This window comes from Tenrec ecaudatus, chromosome 14 (genome assembly GCF_050624435.1).
Source record: "Tenrec ecaudatus isolate mTenEca1 chromosome 14, mTenEca1.hap1, whole genome shotgun sequence".
Taxonomy (NCBI): domain Eukaryota; kingdom Metazoa; phylum Chordata; class Mammalia; order Afrosoricida; family Tenrecidae; genus Tenrec; species Tenrec ecaudatus.
In genome coordinates, this window is record NC_134543.1 from 38,088,609 (window position 1) to 38,112,790 (window position 24,182).

At 36.9% G+C, this 24,182-nt stretch overlaps 1 protein-coding gene and 1 pseudogene across 10 annotated transcripts in view; one reads left to right on the forward strand and one right to left on the reverse strand.

Annotated features, from left to right (window-relative positions):
• Positions 1-24,182, reverse strand: part of GPHN (gephyrin) — a 634,470-nt gene that overhangs the window by 516,847 nt on the left and 93,441 nt on the right. The window lies entirely within an intron of this gene.
• Positions 20,421-20,536, forward strand: LOC142427072 (small nucleolar RNA SNORA62/SNORA6 family; annotated as a pseudogene).

Here is a 24,182-nt window from a genome sequence, read left to right on the forward strand (position 1 = left end):
TTATCACAAGCCATACATACATCAATTGTGTAAAGCACATCTGTACATTCTTTACCCTCATAATTTTCAAAGCATTTGCTCTCCATCTAAGCCCTTTGCATCAGGTCCTCTTTTTTTATGCCCTCCCTCACTGCTTCCCCCTCCCTCATGAGCCCTTGATAATTTATAAATTATTATTTTGTCATATCTTTCCCTGTTTGACGTCTCCCTTCAATACACAGTGGCCTTACAGGAGCAAATAGAACTACTCCATGTGTTTCTAATGCTGTAAATCTCTATGAAATTGGATGGTCATATCTTTCTGTCACAGAAATAGTGAGCTTGAATCACCAACATTTCCGTTAGCAGCCAACAACTTTAACTACTGGGCCGCCAAGTAAAAACGATTTTTAAAAAGCCAGAAAATAACCAGTGTGAAGCCTCCACACTACAAGAAAGAACTTCCCAAGGATCTTAAAACATTGGGTATGGGGCTAATATTCTTAAAGCTTTACCCAAGGTATTTACTTAAACTAAAATGAAAATAACTTTAAACAGAGAATTTAGGGTTGGTGGGGGCAATTCCTTAAAGAAGAGATCAAAGTTAACATCAATTAATGGAACTTTAACATTAATTAACATGCCAAACATAGGTGATAAAGTGCCACTCAAAATTGCTTAATCTTAATCTGTACAAGAAAGAAAAACAACAAATAAATCCTAATTGAGAGAGATTCTATAAAAGAGTAAACATTTTGAAAATTAAAAACAAAACAAATGATCTGAAAAAATATCAACTATTCTATCAAAGGAGAATAAGAGACACGACAAATGTGATATACTTTACTTGATTCAAGCTTGGAGTAACTAATAATAGTTACAGCTATGATAATTTAAAAAGAGGGAATCATAGGCTGAAACAAACTAAAAAGGAAAACTTCTAGAAGAAAAAATGTCCTGGCAACATAAGCATCCAGAAAGATTCAAATAATAGAACACAGAAATAATAATAATTTAAAAGTTATACACATGAGTTCATTTAAAGAAAAACTGCTCATCAAAAAGATACCACTAAGAAATAAGTAGGCTGAAGGAGCTGGGAGTCAAGGGGCATTTATGGAGGTCTAGACAAAGACATGTACATGCAAATATATATATGAGGATGGGGAAATAGATCTAAGTGCCTACATTTATAGGTTTAGTATTAAGGTGGCAGAAGGATCTTGGGCCTCTACTCAAACACTCCCTCAATGCATGAATACTTTCTTTTATTAAATCTGTACTCTATGATGCTCACTCTCCCGACACAACTGCTGAAGCCAAAGTGGGTGAACAAGTAAATGTGGCGAAGAAAGCTGATGTTGCCTGGCTATTGAAAGAGATAGTGTCTGGGGTCTTAAAGGCTTGAAGGTGAACAAGCGGCCATCTAGCTCAGAAGCAATAAAGCCCACATGGAAGAAGCACACCAGCTGGCACGATCACAAGGTGCCAAAGGGACCAGGTATACGGCATCATGCAAAAAAAAAAAAAGAGAATATGTGTGTGTATGTGTATATGTGTGTGTGTGTGTGTGTGTGTACCATAGTGAATGAAGGGGGAAGTGCAGAGTGGAGACCCGAGGCCCAAGTGTCAACCACTGAAGATCCCCTCACAGAGGGGTTTAGGAGAGGAGACGGGTCAGTCAGGGTGCGATGTAGTACCGACGAAGAACACAGCTTTCCCCCAGATCCTGGATGCTTCCTCCCCCCAACTACCATGATCCGAATTCTACCTTGCAGGACTGGATAGGGCAGAGATTGTACACTGGTGCACATGGGAGCTGGAGGCACAGGGAATCCAGGGTGGACGATAACTTCAGGACCAGGGGTATGAGGGGCGAGGCTGGGAGAGTGGAGGGTGAGTGGGTTGGAAAGGGGGAACTGATTAAAAGGATCTACATGTGACCTCCTCCCTGGGAGATGGATGGCAGAGAAGGGGGGAAAGGGAGACTCCGGATAGGGCAAGATATGACAAAATAACAATCTGTGGATTATCAAGGGCTCATGAGGGAGGGAGGAGTCGTGAGGGAGGAGAAAAAAAAACAAGAGGACCTGATGCAGAGGGCTTAAGTGGAGAGCAAATGCTTTGAGAGTGATTAGGGCAAAGACTGTACGGATGTGCTTTATACAATTGATGTATGTATATGTGTGGATTGAGATAAGAGTTGTATAAGCCCCTAATAAAATGTAAAAAAGGAAATAAGTAGGCAAATAAAAAATTAAGAGATAAAGTCATAAGACATTTATCTAGCAGAATATAGGTACTGAGATACAAAAATAAGTACAAATTAGTAAAAGCCAAATATGTCCATTTACAAAAGTGAGCAAAATATACTAAGACATATCCACAAATGATCATTACAGCTCATGGGGAACACAAAAAGGTTAGAATCACTAGTCATTAAGTAAATATAAATTAAAACTGCAATCCAATACTACTATAAACCCAACAGAATGGCAAAAATCAGTAAGATCAAATGTTGCACAGGGTTTGAAATAAGCAGTACGCTCAAAGATTATTGACGGGGGTAAAAACAGTACAACCACTGTAGTAAAGGATTATTCTAAATCTAAACATGTACCTAATTTTATTATTTAGCAATTTCATTACAAGAAATATCAAAGCATATAGTCATAAAAGCTATGCATAAATTTTTATGCATAGATTAGCTTTTATGGCTTTCAAAATATTCTACAGGCAAAATAATGAATGATTAAACAATCTAATGATGCAGAAAACATCAAGAGAAGATGGAAAGAATGTGCAGAATCACTGTACCCCAAAGAACCAGTTAACGTTCCTCTATTTCATGAGGTAGTTTATGAGCAAGAACCAATGGTGCTGAAAGGAGTTCAAACTGCACTAATACATTAGCCAAAAACAAGACTCCAGGAATTGATGGAATGCCCCAGTAAAATGTTTCAGAAAGCTGAAGAGGCATTGGAAGCACACACTGATCTATGGCAGGAAATCTGGAAGACAACTACTTGGCCAATTGACTGGAAGGAATACACATTTGTGGCCATTCCAGAGAAAGTTGACACAACAGAATGCTCAAACGATAGAATGATATCCTTGATATCACACACAAGTAAATTTTTGCTGAAGATCATAAAACAGTTGAGCAGTACATTGACAGGGAAATAACAATTTCAGACAGGATTCATAAGAAGAAATGGAACAAGGAGATATCACTGCTGATGTCAAATCAATTTTGGCTCAAAGCAGAGAATACCAGAAGAATGTGTACTTGTGTACTATTGAATTCATATACAAAGACATTTGACTGAGTGGACTGTCATAAACTGTGGCTAACTGAGAAGAAGGGGAATTCTGGAACAGTACATTGTGTTCATGGAACTTGTACCTGGATAAAGAGGCAGTTGTGTGAACAGAACAAGGGAATACTGCATGGCTAAAAATCAGGAAAGGTGTGTGTCAGGGAGGTATCATCTCACCATCCTGTTCAATCTGTATGCTGAGCAAATCATCAGAGAAGCTGGATTACATGAAGAAGAGTGTGGCATCAGGATTGGAGGAAGCCTTATTAACAGATGACAAAACTTTGCTTGCTATGGTGAGAGGACTTAAAGTACTTGCTGATGAAGGTCAAGGATTGTTGTAAAGATAACAACTCAATGTTAAGGAAGACCAAAATCCTCACAACTGGACCAATAGATAACATCATGGTAAATGGAGAAAAGGTTGAAGTCAAGGATTTTGTCTTACTTGAATCCACAACAAATGTTCATGGAAGCAGCAGTCAAGAGCTCAAAAGACTTATTGCATTAGGTAAATCTGCTGCACAAGACCTCTTTCGAGTATTGATGGGCAAGGACGTTACTTTGAGGACTAAGGAGTACTTAACCCAAGCCATGGTCTCCACTGCCTCATAAAACGGTAACCCCCATAAAAAGAGACAAAGGCTCCACTGGGCAAAGCTTTCCTAGTATCCATTTTTTCCCACTAGGCAAGCATCTACAAACTCACTCTGAGTTAGTGTACTCAGTGGCGTAGCCTAGGACGGTTCTCTCTGGTTATAGTGAGTTTTTTTTATGAAGTTGTTTCACTCCAACCTCATTTTTGGTGATGGCTGATTTAAGAAAATAGCATGCGGCTGTGAAATTTTGTTACCTGCTTGGAAAAAATGTCTGCAGAAACAATCGAACAGATGTTGCACACAGCTCACAAGACAAGGGCAATATTATGGACAAAACTTAAGTGTATGAGTGGTTTTCTCATTTCAAAAAAGGAAAAATGTTTCTGGACATCCATCAACTTCCCGAACAGACAAAAATGTCAACTTGTAGTGAATTTGGAGTTTGTTCTACCAGGTCAGATTGTTGACCAAGTTTCTATTTAGAGTTTCTGAAAAGATTGCATAACAGTATGCGACAAAAAATAAAAGGCCTGATTTGTGGGAGGCAGGGGACTGCTTTTGCCACTATGATGATACACCTGCTCATCTCCATGTGCCAGTTTTTGGCAAAAAACAGCATGCCTCTCTTGCTCCATGCACCTGACCTCACCCGGTATGACTTCTGTTTCCACAAATGAAGAGGGACATGAAAGGAGAGTCAGTTGACTACATAGGTTAGAAGAGGTGAGGGAAAAAAATGAGGGAGATGTTGTCAGCCATCCAAACAGATGAGTTTAAAAAATGTTTCCAAGAATTGAATTGTAGATTTGACCAATTTATTAAGAGTAATGGATAGTACTTTGTAGGTGACAAGGTTGTTTTTTCAAACAAATTTAAATGCACAGCTTTTGAGTGGGGGTTATTTCAGGTGGGGGGGGGCTACCTCCTTGTATGCAGGTGAAAGGGGGACACTGAATAAGAAGCCTGTAGAAGAATTGATGATTTTCAACTGTGGTGCTGGAGAAGAATATTGAAAGTATCATGGACTGCTAAAAGGACAAACTGATATGTCTTGGAAGAAGTAAAGGCCAGAGTGCTTTAGAAGCAAGGATGCCGAGACTTTGTCTTTCATACTTTGAACATGTCAGGAGTGTCTAGTTCCTACAGAAGGACATCATGTTTGGTAAAGTGAAGGGCAAGGAAAAAGAGGGCTGAGGCATAGTGTGAGAATGGCACAGAACAGCATATTGGGTCATAGCACCTAACAACAACTACAGCTATGAAAGACTTGTATACAAATATTCAAAGCCATTTCATTTGTAATACCGCTAATTTGAAATATTGGGATCCAGCGACAAGAGACTGGATAAAAAAAACATAGTATATTCATATACAATGAACAAGAGAAATCAAAGAAAGATGCATGCAATAACATGAATGAATCCCAGTATCATTAAGCTAAGGAGAAATCTTATATAAAAGAGCACATATTGCAGGATTATCTGTACACAAAGTTGGAAACGAGATAAAAGCTATCAAAAGGTCAAAACTTAAAAAATAAAAATAACATGATTGTCTCTGAGGGATTGAGGCAAGGGCTAATTGAAAATTGTAAGAAATTTTCTGGCGTGTGATATTAATGTTCCTTAAATTAGAAAGGGGTTGTATTATACAGATGAATATATTTTTCAAAATTCATCAAGCAGTACTCTTAATTTTTAAATTTCAGTCTGTAAATTTACATCCCCCCAAATAATAACCTAAATAAATGCTGTTCTTAATTGCCACAGTGCCAGCTTTGACTCATAATGTTTAACATAACTTTGCTCTGTCATGGGCCATTTTCATGCTGGCTGAAAAGCATTTAAGCCCATTGTTGCAATCAATTTGTTATTACATCTCTCTGAGCACTTCCTTCCAGTTAATAGCCTTCTATTATAAATACGTACCTAAGTGTTTGTGGCTTGTTATAGTTACGTCTTTCTGAACACTTTGTGTACTTGTAGGAAAATATGAGTGGAGTCCAAACTATCACTAAAGTCTCTGGCTACAGAAGACTCTTTTGGGGGTATGGCCTATTATAAAGGACCTTGTAGAAAACTGGTCTTTCTCTCTCTTGCCCCTTTCCTTGCTGTTCCTAGGGCAAGCGACCCATGTGTTCTACTCCCCTGGGAACTTTGGATGTCCTACTATGTTCCTGCTGACTTGGATCCACATAACTCTAAAACCAGCTTCTTGCTGCTCTTTCTGCTTCATTGGTCTACAGTTGTTGTGTGCCTGAGCTGGACTGGGCCACGTGAAATTATTAGTAATAGAAGAAATTGAGCAATTTGGGAAATTTATAATGTGAAGAATGTATTAGAAAATAGCATTGTATTATTTATTATCAGGTTTTCTGAATGTGATCATTTCAATGTGGTCCATGGTCTTAGAAGAGTTATGTTGAAGTATTTAGGGATGAATATCAAATGATTCTACAAATAAAATTTTACTAAACACATACTCACAGAAAGAGAGTATGCATGAAAGAAACTCTACTCATGTCACTGAGCTGTACTATAGTGACTTTCAGTAGACAGTTATGTAGACAATTATGCTACTGGTATTTCAAATACCAGTACGGTCACACATGGTAGACAGATTTCATTACTGTGTCCAAATTAACAAAAACTAGGAAAAAGACCTGGTGATGTACTTTCAAATTTAGCCAGTGAATATACATATATATGTAAATATATAGTATCTATATGTGTATAAAATATTAATATAATTTGTATAAATGTATAAAATATATCTTGTTTTTGAAATTTTGTATTTCAGTATATGTATTTTTCCCACTAATTATATATATTCACTGCTCTGATGCTGATAGATAAGCCCTTTAAAGTAGAAGCGCTTAAACCACACACCAGCTGTAACAACAAATGTGAGCCACCATCAAGAAGGCACAGGTACAGGCAGCGTTTCACTCCATTGTACATGGGGTTGCCACAAGTCTGAGCGCACTCCATAGCTCACAAAAAATAACAGATGAAGGAATATACTTGTCTGTAGTATTCTTAAAATTTACTTATAAATTTAAAACTTAGTTATTATACTAATTTAACATTAAAAAATAGAGGACTTTTGGCAATATTAGTATGTAGAGGCTGTCCAATTAAACATAAAACAAAATGTGGTATATTAATACAATGAAACAGAATACTACAAAGAATGAGGATGAGTGTAGCAACTAAAGGCTGCGGGGAAAATCCAGGCATACCATTTTATATGAGTAACAGTACATACCATATTATATGAGTTTACTTTATACACAATTCAAAATCAAGACAAATTTTGGGTGCTAAAGGTTAACATTTCCTTTTCTTGTAGAGAGAGACAAGCAGTGACTGGGACAGCCACAAGAGGGCATCTCTAAAGTCAATATTCTATTTCTGGACCTACCCACCCCCCACCCCCAAAAAAACGGCATTTAAGAACTAGAGGAAAGTTTGTATGTTTCATTGTTGCTACACTGCACTGACTAGCTCGCTCGTCACCTCCCCGCAACCCCTCTGTAAGGGGATGTCCAGTTGCCTACAGATGGGTTTAGGTTTCCCACTCCGCACTCCCCCTCATTCACAAAGATATGATTTTTTGCTCTGTGATGCCTGATACCTGATCCCTTTGACACCTCATGATGACACTGGCTGGTGTGCTTCTTCCATGTGGGCTTTGTTGCTTCTCAGCTAGATGGCGGCTTGTTTATCATCATGCCTTTAAAGACCCCAGACGCTATGTCTTTTGATAGCTGGGCACCATCAGCTTTCTTCACCGCATTTGCTTATGTACATATTTGTCTTCAGCGATCTTGTCAGGAAGGTGAACATCATGGAATGCCGGTTTAATAGAAAATGTTCTTGCATTGAGGGAGTACTTGAGTGGAGACCCAAAGCGCATCTGCTACCTTAATAATAAACCTATAAATATATGCACATTCTTAAATGCTTCTTCCCCGCCACTATCATGATTCCAATTCTACCTTACAAATCCTGCTAGACCAGAAGGTGTGCACTGGTACAGATAGAAACTGGAAACACAGGGAATCCAGGACAGTTGAACCCTTCAGGACCAGTGGTGAGAGTGGCGATACTGGGTTGGTGGAGGGAAGGTGGGGTAGAAAGGGGGAAACGATTAAAAGGATCTACATCTAACCCCCTCCCTGGGGGATGGACAACAGAAAAATGGGTGAAGGGAGACGTTGGACAGAGTAAGACATGACAAGACAATAATAATTTATAAATTATTAAGGGGCCATGGGGGGCATAGGGAGGGAGGGAAAAACTGAGGAGCTGATACCAAGGGCTCAAGTAGAAAGAAAATGTTTTGAGTACAGTATATAGTATAGTATAGTGTAGAGTATAGTATATAGTATAGTATAGAGTATAATATAGTATAGAGTATAGAGTATAGTGTAGTATAGAGTATAGTATAGTATAGAGTGTAGTATAGTGTAGAGTATAGTGTAGTGTATAGTGTAGTGTAGAGTATAGTATAGAGTATAGTATAGTGTAGAGTATAGTGTAGTGTAGAGTATAGTATAGAGTATAGTATAGTGTAGAGTATAGTATAGTATAGAGTATAGTATAGTGTAGAGTATAGTGTAGTGTAGAGTATAGTATAGTATAGAGTATAGTATAGTATATAGTATAGTATAGAGTATAGTGTAGAGTAGAGTATAGTATAGTATATAGTATAGGTAACAGAAAAACTTTTATGCATTCTTGATAAATTCATAAATGACCCACTAAGTCTTATAAAATACTTCTAAGATAAAATTCCTTAAAACTTTAAAGAGAAATGTTTGTTTCTTTTAGAAAACTGGTATGATCCCTTTTACTACACAATGTCATCTATAGACTCACTTCTGAAAGGATACTGAAAGGATACTGAGTCAAATGTAATATACAACTGCAGTACACTGTACAGAATACTTGGGAGAGTATCAATTCTCTTTTGTGTGTTTAAGGATATGTATCAGGCTCTACTAGTGGTAGTCAGCAGGCCATCATTTTAATAAACAAAAAGTTTGGTCTAATGTCGTTTAATGGAATCAAACCAGTTCCGAAATTTCTTCTGAAGGCTAAAAACATTCTCACTTTAAGATCTTTAAACCACCAACCACTTTCTCTACAACCGTGGTTCTCAAACTGTGTGTCACAACCCCTTTGGGGTCAAACGACCCTTTCACAGGGGTCTCCTGATTCTTAACAGTAGCAAAATTATAGTTATGAAATAGCAACAATAATAATTTTGTGGTTGGGGGGTCACCACAAAATGAGGAACTGTATTAAAGGGTCATGGCATTAGTAAGGTTGAGAACCATTGTCCTAGAAAGATGCATATTATATTTCCCAAATTCCAAATCATATTTACTATAATTGATTTCATTAACTACATGCAATATTACCAAATCATGATGTGCATCAGAGACTCTACAGAGTTTTTTTGTTTTAAATATCAGAACTGGATGCTTTATATAGAGATTCTGATTCATTAATTGCAAGGTAAGATTTTAGGGTATAGTTAGATTCTAAAATCACTGGCACAGTGGAAAGAATATGGAGATTAAAGTCTGAATAAACAACTCTAGTCTGGTGCTACTAATTATTAGCTAAAGGAGCATAAGCAAATACTCTAATTCTGTGCTTTCGATCTGTCATCAATTATACAACAAAAATAAGAATCTGTACTAAATACTGTTCGAGGTTGCTAAAAAGAATAAGCAAGCATAATATATGCTCTACTCATTTAAGAACTATGAGAACTATATTAAAAAGTAGGTTTAAAGTATTAAGTTGTTATAATTGAAAAATATTAATGAAAATGACTAATAAATATATACTGGCATTATTGCTAAAATCAGGGTTCCTTCCTTTGCCTAATATAGATCTATATGTTTTCAAGAGCAAATATATTTATTTTAAAACTTTCTAAACCTATACCTTTCTTCTTTTTTAATCAATGACCTTCAGTAGTGTTCTTAGAAAAAGGACTTAAAATCACAAAAATCCCATCTTCTTTCCAACAAGAATTCAAGTTTCTCTACTCATTTTGTAAACAAACTCTGCTGAGAATCTCTCAGTATCTCTAATTAACATCTCTTTTGGCATGGTGGTTACTCCTTGGAATGCTAACTACAAGGTTAGTCAAAAATACCACCACTACTCATGAGAAAGGGGCCGCTTTCTACTCCATAAAGAGTTAACAGTCTGAGAAACTCACAGGGGCAGTTCTAGCCTGTCTAAAGGGTCGCTATGAGCCAATGGCAGTGGGTTTTAGGATTTTTTGTTGTTGTTGTTTTTAACTCACAGACATTTCCAATTACTTGATACCATAAAACGTATTGACAAGACAGGCTAAGATATTTGATTCCAAAAACTAAGTGATGTACATACTAACAATCACATCAATCAAGATTCTTCTGAACCTTCTGTAATTGCTATGGTAGAATTGAAAATATACAAGAAATAACACATCTCTTTGGATTACGCAAGTGGCTTTTTGAATCATGGAAACAATTCCAAAATCTCATTTATTTTCCATTTGATACACAAAAATATTTAATAAAATATTTTATGTTGCCATTGATCAAAAAGGACCCTTCATGGCACTGTGGGTTAGGTGTTGCTAACCACATGGCCAGTAGTTCAAATCCACTAGCCACTTCTCAGGAGAAAGAGGACACTGTCTGTTCTCAGAAATATTTAGTCACAGAAACCCTAGGGTTTTCTATCTCCCAAAAAGAAAGGGAATTTTTATGTTTAACTGGGTGCTGTTGAGTTGATACCCACATTTGTTGGATATTATTAGGTGCTACTCAGTTGATTCCTAGAGATCCCTTGTGTCAGAGAACTGTCCCATAGAATTTCCTGGGCTGTAATCTTTACAGAAACAGACCACCAGGTCCTTTTATGTTGCTGGTTGGGTTTGAACTGCCAATCTTTTGGTTAGCAGATGAGTTCCTAACCACTAGAGCTCCTTTACTGACTTGTGTCTTGTAAAAATCAAAAGGACCCTTTTTATGAATGGCAAAAGCATACCTAACTAAGAGAACAATATAGGTACTTATTGCACATTCCCCCCCCACACACACAAATACTGTACCTAAATTTCAACCCCCTTAAAATAAGTGACATTAATTATATGTAATATTTCAAAATCATAAGTCATGGAAAGGTGAAAAAATACTGCACTGGAAGGCAAAAGATCTGCTTTCAAATCCTAGCTCTATGGCAAGTATGTAGGCTAACTTTGTAAATAGATTTTAACCTTTATGAGCATGGGTTCCCTCACCTATACAATAGGGACAAGTATCCTTCCACTGTGAAATTTCAAAGGGTTAGTTTAAATATCAAATAAGGTATGTTGATAGTAAAATATTATATGATCTGTTATTATAAATAAATGCTGCATTTGAAATTGGTCTAAATCGTTTTGGACCTTTTAAGATACAGATAAGCCAACTTGGAAAGAAAATGCTTTGCCATTGAGTAGATTCCAGCTCATAGAAAGCCTCCAGGAAAGGGTGGAATTGCTTCCCAGGCTTTCAGAGACTACAATCTCTGCAAGAGTAAATAGACCCATCTTTCTAAGAGTGACTGGTGGACTCGACCTGCCACCAGCTGCTCCCGGGGAGAAAGATGAAGCTTTCTGCTCATGTAAAGACTACTTTAGAAACTTTCCGCATTCACTGTAAGGCAAAATTGACTCAGTGGCTATGGGTTTGGTTTTTTGGTTTTTCTTTCAGAAGAGAAAGGCAAATTCAGAAGAATGGCAAATAAGAAATAAATAACATTTGCAAGTTTTACTGTAAATTTTAAATTGGTGTTTTAAATATGTAACTCAAAATTATTTGCATTCTTAATGATTGAATTTTAATTTTCAGAATGTCCTCAACTATATTTTAGGGGTATGTTGGTTAAGAACACAAAGTCAGGAGTTAAACAATGTGGACTTATATCCTGATATACATTTAATAGATGTATGACCTTCATCAAATAAATTATCCTCTGTTCTTCTATTTTCTCATGTTTAAAATGAGACTAACAGTAAGATCTCTTAGAGTTGTTGCAAGGTTTAAATACATCAATGCATAATTGTGTGTAGAATACTACCTGACGGGTTCTAAATGCTTCCTAATATTATTTCTGTTACTATAATTACTACAACTATTTCTACTTGGTCTTGTGAAAATTGCCTTAAAAGGATGAAAGAAAAAGCTACGCATTTTTGGTAGTGGGTGGTACAGTTAAAGGTTTATCTAATTTCATGAAGGCAATCAGAGAAGATGTGGGCAGCAAACAAAATTAGTCTTAGAAAGCACCAGCAGTATCTAAAAGTATACCAAACCATGAGTTTACACTATAATTTAGATAGACCTAGTGATATTTGAGAAGGTTGGGATCTACAGTTCACGGAGGACTTTTTTTTAGAACACTGAACTCCGCTTGTAATTGCTCTTTCACACTTTCAAATGTAACCCAAAGTTTACTGTGAATTGTATATATTAACCACAAATCTAAAAAACCAAATAGATAAATCCAAATTTCAACAAAATACAGCACCAGATTTAAATAAATTCCAATAAATATACAAGTTAAAAGAATAACTAAAGGGTTTGATTTAAAACCCAAATGGAATTAAGCTAAAAAATAAAATAAATTTCAGTTGATTATCTTTGACTCTGCATGTACTTCCCTAACTAGCTGTTTGGCAGAGGTACAAGGCTCAAATAAATGTGCACAAAATGTGTGTGTGTGTCTCAAATATAATATTCTCTTGTTGCTATAAGACTGCAGCCTTCAGTAGGGATTACAACTCAATATAAAAAAACCATATATTAGCACAGCTAAAACAATAGACACCAGCATCATGATAAAGACTGAAGTTGTCAAGCATCTCATTTTTCCTGGATGCACAATCAATACACATGGAAGCAGCAGCCAAAAACTCAAACAATATATTGCATTAGGCAAATCTGGTGCACAAGATCTATTTGAAGTGTAATGGAGCAAAGAGGCTCTTTTGAGAATTAAAGAGCACCTGACTCAAGCCAGGGTATTTTTTTAAATCGTTTTATTAGGGGCTCATGCAACTCTTATCACAATCCATACAAACATCAAATGTGTAAAGCACATCTGTACATTCATTGCCCTCGTCATTCTCAAAACATTTGCTCTCCACTTAAGCCCTTGGCATCAGGTCCTCATTTTTCCCCTCCCTCCCCGCTTCCCCCTCCTTCATGAGCACTTGATAATTTATAAATTATTTTGTCATATCTTGCCCTGTCCGACATTTCACTTCACTCACTTTTCTGTTGTCTGTCCCCCAGGGAGGAGGTCACATGTAGATCTTTGTAATCGATTCCTTCTTTTCCAACACACTCTCCCTCTACCCTCCAAGTATCACCACTCACAACACTGGTCCTGAAGGTATCATCTGCCCTGGATTCCCTGTGTTTCCAATTCCTATCTGCACCAGTGTACATCCTCTGGTCTAGCCAGACTTGCAAAGTAGAATTCGGATCATAATAGTGGGGGTGGGGGGTTGGCGGGGGGAGAAGAAGCATTTAGGAACTAGAGGAAAGTTTTACTTTTTATCAGTGCTACATCGCACCTTGACTAAGCCAGGGTATTTTCAATCGCCTCACATGCATGTGAAAGATGGACAATGAATAAGGTCCGTGGAAGAACTGCCATGTTTGAACTATAGTGTTGGTGACGAATATGAAAGGTATCATAGAATGCCAAAATAATTTAAAAAACAAATATTACTGAAGGACATACAACCCGAATGTTCTTTAGAAGCAATAATGTCAAGATTTCCTTTAATGTACTTTGAACCTGTTATCAGGAGAGATCAGTATCTGGAAAAGAACATCATGCTTGGTAAAGCGGAGAATCAGTGAAAAAGAAATAAGCCTTCAAGGAGATGGACTGACACAGTGGCTACAGTTATGAGCGTAAATATAATATATACATATATACACACACACACATATATATATATTAATGGCACAAGACCAGAAAGTGTTGTGTTCAGCTGTATGTAGGATCTTTATCAGTTGGAGTCTATTTGGTGGCCCTAACAACAGCAAGTAACATACAGTAAGTCACAGATCAATACTGAAGACCTTGTACATTACAAAGAATTGCAGTGAGGGCATTGGGCAGGGGCACAGGTAAGAATAAAAACAGCCTTTAAAGTGAATGAATCAGACTGACTAAAATGGAAAATTCTACTATGTGAAACAGGAACTCCAGGAACCAATTTTTTTTCCTTTCCTAAAAGGACTATGGCATGATGGATGAGAAATATTTTCAAATTCTTTTGACTAGGCTTCTTAAAATGGATTACAGGAAAGTAAAGCTAGTTCACACACAACAAAATAAGTTAAAGTAATAGAATGCAAGGGAGTTGACGTGATTATTATGAAATTGAAATTACTAAAATTTGATACAATCTACATGAGAAAATAAAGCAACAGAGATAATTATAAAATTTTACACTTTATTACATATGGAGAAACTATCATTTGCTAAGTGCTAGGTACTGTGTAAGAATGTTACATATACGCTTATAATCTCCTTTAACCTAATTCTCTGGCTAATCTTAACAGAAATTACTCTCTTCTCTTTATAGTTAAGAAAATGAAGCTTAACGATGTTAACTAATTTTACAAAGAACTCAAGAGTTAAGCAGGATTCAAATTCAGATCTACATAATTAAAAACATACCAAAAACAACTGATTGACATCCAACCATTTCAGGAGATACCATTATGATCAATAACTGATAGTTCTAATGGTAGAAATCTGTGTTCATCTGGTTAGACTAGAGAAACCAATCCAGGGAGACTCATATGTGTATAGAAAAAAGCTTTATATACAAGATAAATTGAATATTGAGAAAACAATCCAGCCCAGTCCAGATCAAATCCCTAAGTCTGATTATTTTCCCACATATCCGATACCAATCTATGAAGTACTCTTCAGATTCACAAAACACATGCAATGACATCGAATGAAGGAAGATCACAGGCCAGTGGATGGGAAGTCTAGTGGATTCAGTCACATTATATAAGCATCTCAGCACTGGCAGGTGTCTCCACATAGTTTCTTCAGCTCTGAGGCTCTGACTGCCATCAGCCTATCGCCATGTGGCTTGTCAACAAGAATGTCACACAGCAGAGAGAGTGTGTCTCCCACCTCTAAGGAGGACTACAGGAGCTCCCAGAATCCTCAGGAGAAGGCCATGTCCATAAAGAGGCCTCATTGGCTATGAATGGTTGACACCCTAGACTCCATCCCTTCACTCTTAATCCTCTCAAATTGATAAACAAATATATAAACTACCACAAAGTATAAGTTGCCCTGAAGGTATTTGGGGAGGGGGAGGTATACAGGATTGACAGAATACCACCTACAATCTTTCAACAAGTGGGTGAAAGATTACACTATCCTACACAAAGAAAGCTGAGCTATAGCTATATACCTATTTCTTCTTCATATGCAGAGGATCACTATGAGTACTAATGGACTCACCAGCACATCATGATAATTTAAAATATATATTTATTTTACTATGAGAGTGCTGTCAATGGAAATTTAGATGGGGTATGTGAATTGCTGATGTCAGCTGGACCTTGGCTCAAAGCTGAGAATACAAGAACGATGTTCACTTGTGTTTCATTGCCTATGCAAAGGCTGTGGGGACCTTAACAAATGGCTAAATTGAGAAGAATGGGAATTCTGAAACACTTCATTGTGCTTATGAGGAGCTTGTACGTGGATCAAGAGGCAGTTACATGAAGAGAATGCAGGAATACTGCATGGTTTAAAACTAGGAAAGGTGTGCATCAGGGTTTTATCATCTCACTATACTTGTTCTGCATCCTGAGCAAATCATCAAAGAAGCTGGATTATATGAAGAAGAATGGGGGATCAGGATTAGAGAAAGGCTTACTAACAGATGACCCAACTTTGCTTGCTGAAAGTGAAGAAGACTTGAAGTACTTGCTGATGAAGGTCAAGGATTGCAGCCTTCAGAATGGATTACAACTCAATGTAGGAAGACCAAAATCCTCACAAATCTATCAATATGTCACATCATGATAATGGAGAAAAAGTTGAAGTTGTAAAGGATTTTGTCTTACTTGGATCCACAAACAATGCCCATTGAAGCAGTAATCAAGAGACCAGAAGATGTATTTTATTTGGTAAATCTGTTGTACAAGATCTCTTTACAGTATTGAAGAGCAAGGATGTTATACTGACTATTAACATGTGTCTGACCCAAGTCATGGTAATTCTCTATTGCGTCATATGCATGTGAGAGTTGGGCACTGAATAAGGAAGACCATAGAAGTATTGATGCATTTGAATTGTGGTACTGGGGAAGAATATTTGAAAGTACCATGGACTGCTACAAGGAGACAAACCGATCTATCTCAGAATAAGTAAGGCCAGACTAAAGAGGCTAGGATGACAAGACTGTATTACATATTTTGAACATGTCAGAAGGGAACAGTTCCTGAAGAAGGATGCCATGTTTGGTTAAGTACAGGGCAAGGAGAAAGAAAAAGGTCTTTGATGAGATGGATGGGTACCGTGGTTGCACCAATGGGCTCTGGCACAGGAACAATTGTTGAAGATGGTGCAGTACAGTAGTGTTTCGTTCTGTTGTGACACCTAACAACGGCAGGTTGACAGGGAGTAAGGTAGCATTAGGTATGTGGATTCAGAATAAGGGTAATGAATAGAGTTCAGATAAAACAAATTAAAAGAAAAGAGCTACAAACAAAATGAAAGGAAAGGAAAATGTTTAGTAGGTAACAAGAGTTACAAAATTGGCCAGGGTTAGAAACACATTTGAAAATAGCTCATATTTTAAAAGTGATTCTTAAATACAAAAACTTTCTCTAATACAGAGAATATAAAGCAGAACTGAAAGCCAATATTAACCTTTAATATAATTCATCTGGCACAACAAAAGCCTTAATGTGAAAACGAATCCTCTACAGACATGGTCTAATAGCCAATTATACTTTTAAAATGATTTCACTATGACTGTGAACTTCTGCAAATAAGTGATCTTTCTGCAAATAAGTGATCTTATTTTTGTCTTCTACAAATAAGTGATCTTTCCATCTATGAGATGTGCTACCCTAAGTGAAGATGTTGAGGTGTTATCAACTGACAGATACCTATATGACAATAGATTGTCTCATAGATTGTCTCATAGATTATCTTGGCTATAATCTTATAGAAGCACAGAGCCAGGTCTTTATCCCACATTGTGTCTGTGTGGGTTTGATCTGTCAACCATCCAGTTAGCAGTCAAGTGCTTAACCACTGTGTCACAAAGTTTTAATTATACATAGCGAAAGGCTTTATAGGACTCATACAAATTTGTCTAAAGAAGTAATAGTTGCAAAGAAAGACCCACTGAGGGGTAAAAATTACACGAAATAGCTCAGCAACAATAAAGCTCCTGAAGACTTAAATTTGCTTATAAGAGTACAGCGGATAATAAATACATTTATTTTGAGCTAAGGCACTTACAAGTACCTTTTAAAGAAAAACTGCTATTATCCTGACAGTCTACTGAAGTTAAATAAAGGGGATAATGATAAATTCTGGTAGATACAAAGAGAAAATTAACCCATTAAATTGGCTGAAAATAAAATTATTTGTTAGTAACAGGATATGATCTAGTCAGTTTAGGGAATCCCAGGCACAGACTGTGTAATTAACTGGGATGAGAAGGAAACCTACTTTTACTTATATTAGGAAGGCTCTGACTGCCCAATCATCAACACAGACTACACTGAACCTGCCTTTATTTTTTTCCATTTTCTCTCTCTTAATACATATTTTTATGTCCTTTGGAGCTTTTATGTTTCAAGTCATTAAGGCAACAGACTGTCTCATGAAAGACTGATATTAGGCACACACCTCTCACCAAATTTATCTGCCTTTCTTCTATTAAATACTCTGCCTTCAAACCTTCCTATCTCTAAGAAGCCAGTAAAAAAATATGAACCCTAGCCCCCTAAAAAGTTTAAATATGTTAAATTTACCACTAGATACAGCATTCCTTTTATTTTTATATTGTCATCTAATTAACCACAGAGTTCTACTAGATCCATTCCTCCAATGGAAATCTATGCTATTTTTTCCCACCAGTATTTAACTATCACTTATTTAATAACACAAATTTAATTAAACAAACCTGCTAATATAGTTAATATCCAAGACTCAGTACAGGTAAATCTCACCATATCTCAAACTGAAAGAAGTGAAGAAAAAAATTCTACACTGTGAGTTGAAATATTGAAGCTTTTTTGGGGGGGGTGCGGGGGGCAGAGGAGTCCCAAAATGCAGAATAGTGCAGGAAACACTAAAAAATTATATTAGGAAAACAGAGTTCATATCTGTCCAAGGATAATTCCTAAGAAGTAGAAGTCAGACATGCCTTCATCCCTCATCCTTCTTTATCTTCTTCTGACACCAGCCATCCTACTCATGATACTCTACTCTGCTGAGTTCCACAATCCATTGCAATGACCACAGAGAACTTTATAAACAATTCTCACAATTATGGGGCTTATCAGGGAAGTTGCCAGTTTACAAGTCAGGATCAAAAAAACACTCAGGATACAGTGCTTTTGTCCTCACTCACACCTCTTCTCACATATGCTGGCAGACATGTTTCCTTATCTACGATCTTTGGCCTCTGAAGAACAAGGTCCGTTGGCTTCTGCCCATTCTGTCTCATGGTATCAGTAATGCTCCTATACTGTTTCATGGTCCCACTGCTGTGGCTCTGGTTTCTTTGCTGCTTCTCTCACTTCAGGAAGGGATCTCATACACATCTCGCTGGTGGCGTTTCTTTACACACACACACAAACACACACACACACACACACACACGGTGTACAAGGTTCTTCTTTCTTGATGGTCATGGGATTCCTCTGCTCCTGTTTCTGAGATGGCTTACTTTTATACAATGGTCTTGTGAGCCATACCAACTAATTTCATTTCATCACACTAACCCTCTAATGTACCAAGTATAATTGTCTTCTCCAGTTTTTGGTCTTTCTTGATGGTGTACCCAAAGTTAGAGGGATGAAGTCTTGCCATCCTTCCTACTAAGGAGTATTCTAGCTGTACTTTAAAACAGTGTTCTTTCTTCTAGAAGTCCATAATACAGTCTATATTCTTTACTAACCCCACAATGTGAATGTGTCTTTGGTTTTCCTTTAACACATGTATAAAGCAATGGTCCACCTTTAACACATGTATAAAGCAAATGAAAATATGGCTTGGGTTGCACACATTTTCACCATCAAAGTGGCATTTTGCTGTTAATATTTTAAAGAGATTGTTTTATAGATCTGTCCAGTACAATAAGCTGTCAGATTTCATGAATGCTGCTCCATGCATGTTGACTGCTGATCCAAGAAGGAAATCTTTGACAACTTCCTCAAATTTCCTCACATGTTGTTTACTGTCTCGGTTGCAAGAATTTCAGTTTTCTTTATTCATATATAGCCCATACTAAAGGCTGTAGCCTTCATCAGTAAGTCCTTCAAGTTGGTATCACCTTTATCAAGAAAGGCTGTTATTGAGTTGTATAACCTAGATTCACAGATCATTGCATAGATTGAATTAGGTGAATGAACGCAACCCTGTTAGTCAAATTTTCTAATTTTGATCTATGCAGTAAATATATTCCTGTTCTGTTTGAGCAACTGACGCAATTTATGTACAGGTTCTGCATGAGCACAAAAAGTATTAGGGACTTCCTTCTTATCACAATGTTATCCATAATTTTATGACCCATGCAGTCAAACGTCTTCATATAGTCAATAAAACACAAGTAAACCTCTTTCTGTATTCTTTGGCTTCTAGCCAAGATCCACCTCACATCAGCAATGATATTTTTCCTGAATTACATCTTTTTCCTGAATTAAGCTTCAGTTTCTGCTAGTTAGCTATTGATATATGGCTGCAGCCAATTTTGAATGATCTTTAGTAGAATTTTGTTATCATGTGCTACTAATGACAGTTTGATTATGCCTGCAATTTGTTTGATTGCCCTTGTTTGAAATAGGCATGAATAATTAGGATATAAAATATCTTTACTAGAATATTATAACATGAAGACTCAATTATCTAGCAGCCACATATAAAAATGTATAAATTAAGTAGAAATGTTGGTCCCCCATGTGAATCTTATCTCCAGATAAACATGAACCCAATTCCATTACTGGAACATTTAAATGAACTATCATTCAACTCATGTGTTGACTTAACTACAAAAATAATTCTGAAAAATAATTGCAGTGTGCTTTAATGGAAGGTATCTATACTATGACATTTCCATTTACATGTTTAAGACCGAGTACTAAGCAAAATAATACATTAAATATACTATTATATAAATGAGGAAGATTTCGAAATAACTAAAAAAAGGGCATTCAATTAAATAAATTTTTCTTGCTAGTTTTATTTAAAATAAAGTCATCTGCTACATGATGGGCAAGGTTTTCGCTAACACCACAAGGGTCTCTGGCCCAATGAGTGGAGTTTGATAGTAATCCTTGCTACAAGTAAAAAAAATAATAATAAAATAAAGTCATCTGCTTTGTAAGACACTGACTTAATAAAAGTCTAATTCCTATAAATTTTTTGTCATTGGGTGAACATATTGATCAGAGTGAGATTAAATACATTTCATAAAACAAAATCTATTTACTTAAATGCAAATATCCTACAACAAAGCTTATTAAGGCCTCAGATAAAATGTCAAAATTTAAAAGATTTTCATCATGACTACAGAGAAAAGTCACACAGAATGAGCTTTTTGTACTTTAGACTACATTCACTTTTTCTGTTGCAGAATCTAGAACATAAATTATAATCCTGGCTCTATATGAGGTTAAATAGATGGCTGTGTTCTATGAAATTACTAAGCATAGCAGTTGGCTGGGGTGGGGATGTATTTTATGAAAAATGTAGAGAGTAGCAAAGAAAGAACATGATCCTGAAAATAATACAACACAATTTCTAGAACTGAAAGATGAGTTTCTATACAGAAATGACAGAAAGCAGTTTTTGTACAGAAGCAAGGTGGTCAGCAAAGCAACATTTAAAAAGACATCTACCAAGAAACATAGTGAGAAATTTCTAAACAAACAGAATAAAATATTCTAAAGGGTTCCAAGAATGAATGAACAACAAGAATGAATGAACAAAGACACAGACACACACAAAGAGATATACCCCAAAATTATATTCAGAACAGGGATTCAATCGGCTCTGACATGAGTATAAAAGTTGTTATTCCAGTCCTTATAACAAGTAAAAGCTTATTGGGACAACTGGGGCAAATTGTCACCCCAACACCTGGAAAATCAAGCGTATCTACGGAGATAAGCATTGGAGACTTTTTTACCTAAAGAACAGGTCATAGTAAGTGGAACACTTAGATTAATTTTGACAAACTGCCAAAGGTTGAAAATGAGAACATCCTGTGGGCTCTGGTCAAAGGAGAGCTCCTAACACTTCTGCAGTCTTCTCCAGGAATTCTGCGAGATTCTCACAGAGTGGATACAAGAAAAAAACTTCCCAAGTGGCCCTAGGACCCTGAAAGGAACAGTAGTTATTCTGAACCTTGCCATTGCAATTTTGAAACCTATCCCAAGTGGGGAAGAAACCCCTGTCCAGTTCCAGCCCTCTCCAACCTTCTTGTTTCACCTAAGGAGGGGAAAAAAAAATAAGTAAAAGCCACAGTAAATGGGGGGTGGAGCTTCAAAGAAATATACTGGGAATACTATCCTGAGAGGTTTCTAGAAATAAAAATTCTATGCCTGGAGAAATATAAACACTTCAAAAGGCCAAACGGCTCATTAAAACATTGAAAAGTAATTAGAAGATTAGAAAACATTGCCCCCTCACCATACTCAAACACCACGTTAACAAGCATGAATTACACATGAAAGCACAGCAAGACACAGACAGTTTGTGACACAATACAAAAGAAAACAACAATGGCAAAAACCAATAGAATTAAACATACAGTCATGGAATTAATTTCAACCTTTTATAGTAGGTTCCCAAAGTGGGTGTCACTGCCCTCTGGGGAGAGTTCGCCAATATGATCCAGGGAATAAAGTTTAAAAAGTACCTACACTTTATCCTGGAATACAGGGTACAGTACAAAACTTTTTAATTGCCAGGGAGGGCTGCGTAAAAAAAAAAAATTTTTTTTTTAAGGGGCAGTGGGCCACACAAGTTTGGAAGCCTATGTTATATCAATGTTTCTGAGTCTATAACCCATTACAGGAGTAAACAGCCTCATCTTTCTCCTGCAGAGTGGTTTGTGGTTTTGAAAGCCAACTTTGAGGTTAGCAGTCTAATCCTTAATCCACAAGTGTCAAAGCACGAAAGAGGAAAAAACAGGGCTATGAAGCCTCAGGTGCCTAAAGCTACTGCCAATATTAAAAACCCAACTCCTACCAGATTAACATAAAACCTCACACTAAAAGCCCACTATCTGTGGGAAACTACCTCACTATCTGTGGGAAACTAACACTGAAGGAAATATGACTAGGACTATATTCCCTAATTTATAACACAGGAAATCTGGAAAGCTAGTATTCCATGATAGGAAAGTGACCACTCTGGTAATTTAGAGATAAAGTACAAGCACATCATCCTGCTTTAAATATCATCCCCACCGATAATAGCTATGCTGCCTTAAAGTGAGCACATGGTAGATTCTATCTCCCTATAGAAGCAGACTTCTTTTGTTATCTCCTCCTACCAGGGCACCCATCCCTCCTCATACCTTCCCCCAATGCAGATATTAGGTTTCCTCACCTGTGAGTTGAGGAACCTTACTATGGTTACAAACCAGCGTGTGATATATGGAACTACTGAATATGCATGTCTCATGGCTACCTATAAATATCCCCATAGATAGTAAAGATGCTCTCTCTCCAGCTCTCTTCTTCCACCACCATGCGGCCCATTAAGAGGGGCTGAGGTGAGCATGCTACCATGAAATGTGTCTGACTCCTCTATTTTAATCTCTCTCCTATCTTCTATGACTTTAAGATGTAAAATTGCATCTATGGGTGCTTCTGCTGTTAGAGGCTAGTTTCCTCTGACAATTCTCTATTACCTTATGGAATATATTTGGATTCCAATCAAAAATTACAAAATATGATAAAATGGGAAAATAAAGCACATACATACTATCTGAGGAAGCAAAGCAATCATTAGATGAATTAAAAATGACATGCATGACAGTGTCACGTAAGCACTGTACTGTTAAACACACGGTCAGATATTCAAACCTACCAGCTGCTCGGTGGGAAAAGGTTGAGGCTATCTGTTTCAGTAAGGATTTATAGCTTTGTAAATCTTTTATAGGTCATAATCAAGTTGATGGCAGTGGGTTTGGTTTAATATGCTTAAACAGTAAAATAAAGTGAACTAACATAGAAGATCAGATGGATATTGCCAGCAGAGAGGTTGGGCCTATAAAGAAAGAATTAAAAGGAAAAGCTAGAAATTGTACACACCATGACAGAAATGAAGAATGCTGTGAGCAGGATCATCAGTATCAGCTAAGGGAAAAAATCAGTAAAACTGAAGATAGGTCATTAGAAATGTTCCTTACAAATCCAGCTAGACCAGAGCATGTACACTGATACAAATAGGAGCTCAAAACAGGGAATCCAGGGCAGAAAAACCCCTCAGGACCAATAATAAGAGTAGCAATACCAGGAAGTTAAGGGGAAGGTGGGGTGAGAATAACAAAAAAGTAGGTGAAGGAAGACAGCGGTTGGTGTAAGACAAATTTTTTTTTTGATAAATTATCAAGGGACAGTGTGGGAGGGGGAGGGGAATGAGCTGATACCTAGTGCTCAAGTAGAAAGAAAATGTTTTGAGAATGATGATGGCAAGATATGTACAAATGTGTTTGACACAATGGATGGATGGATGGATTATGAAAAGAGGCGTATGAGCCCTCAATAAAATGATTTTAAAAAAATGAATGTTCCAAGCAAAAATGCAAAAGAAAAAACAGAACAGACATTCAAAGAAGTATATGACAATATCACAATGTTTGAAAATGAAAGTGGTGATACCAGGAGGGTGGAGAGAATGTGGGGTGGAAAGGAGGAACCAATTACAAGGATCTACATATAACCTCCTCCTGGGGGACAGACAACAGGAAATTGGGTGAA